Source organism: Pezoporus flaviventris, unplaced genomic scaffold (genome assembly GCF_033815535.1).
Source record: "Pezoporus flaviventris isolate CSIRO_AGI_PZ_B2104156 unplaced genomic scaffold, CSIRO_AGI_Pfla_v1 ptg000154l, whole genome shotgun sequence".
In the NCBI taxonomy this organism is placed as follows: domain Eukaryota; kingdom Metazoa; phylum Chordata; class Aves; order Psittaciformes; family Psittacidae; genus Pezoporus; species Pezoporus flaviventris.
In genome coordinates this window covers 1,672,253-1,673,143 of record NW_026892702.1, presented here as the reverse complement: position 1 = coordinate 1,673,143, position 891 = coordinate 1,672,253, and positions in this window count along the sequence as shown.

Sequence of the window (891 nt, the reverse complement as noted above, 5' to 3'; positions counted from 1 at the left end):
CTTTCCGGCCGCGGAGAGACAGGAGCGCCGCGGGGAGGGGCGGGGAAGGAAAGCGGGAAGAGGAAGGGCCCAAGCAAGGGGCGGGGCTTCCATGGGCTACGTCAAAGGGGGCGGGGCTTCCCGGGCGGGGCGGGGCAGAGCAGAGCAGAGCAGTCGGTGCGCGTGGCGGTCGCGTGGTGAGTGACGTGCCGGGGTCATGGTGGTCCCGTGGCCCGATGACTGAGGGGGCCTCGGCCCGTGCGGGGCGCGGCGGGTGCGGCCTGTGCGGTGCTCGCGGTGCCCGAGGCCTCTGCGGGGCTCCCCGGGGCCGGGGGGCCGCCTTCTCGGCGGGGCGGGCTCGCTGAGGCGCGGGGTGTGGGGGCTGCGGCGGGAGGTGCCCCGGCGGCGGGGCCCGGCACGCGGTGTTGCCGCAGGCCCGGCGCGGCAAGCGGCAGCGGTTGTCCCCAAGGTGACGGCTGGCCCCGGGCCGCCCTCGCCGCGCCACCCTGCCCCGCAGCGGTCCGGGCCCCCCGGGGCCCCCGCGGGGTGAATGGTGAGGCCAGGGGTGGCCTCACGGCTCTGCCCGCGGGCTCCGTGCGCTCCGTCCGGGCTTGGCTCTCACGTGGAGTTAGCGAGAGGCGGCAGCTGGTGTGTAACACCTGATCCCTGCCTGTCGGAAGAGTTGAGAGGTTTTTAACGAGTTGCCCCTCGTTAAGTACTTCTCCACCTTTGCCTTGTAGCTTGAGAAATTTGTCTGTTTTATTTGGTTTTATCCTCCTGAAAAGCTGGTACCTCCCGGTGCTCTGTGGGACCTGCTGCCTGGCGTCACTGTCAGTGTTTCAGAACCAGCTGGTGGTGAAATGCCGCAGAACTGAACGCACGGAGTGAAATGGCAGCGAGGGTTCAGGGGTT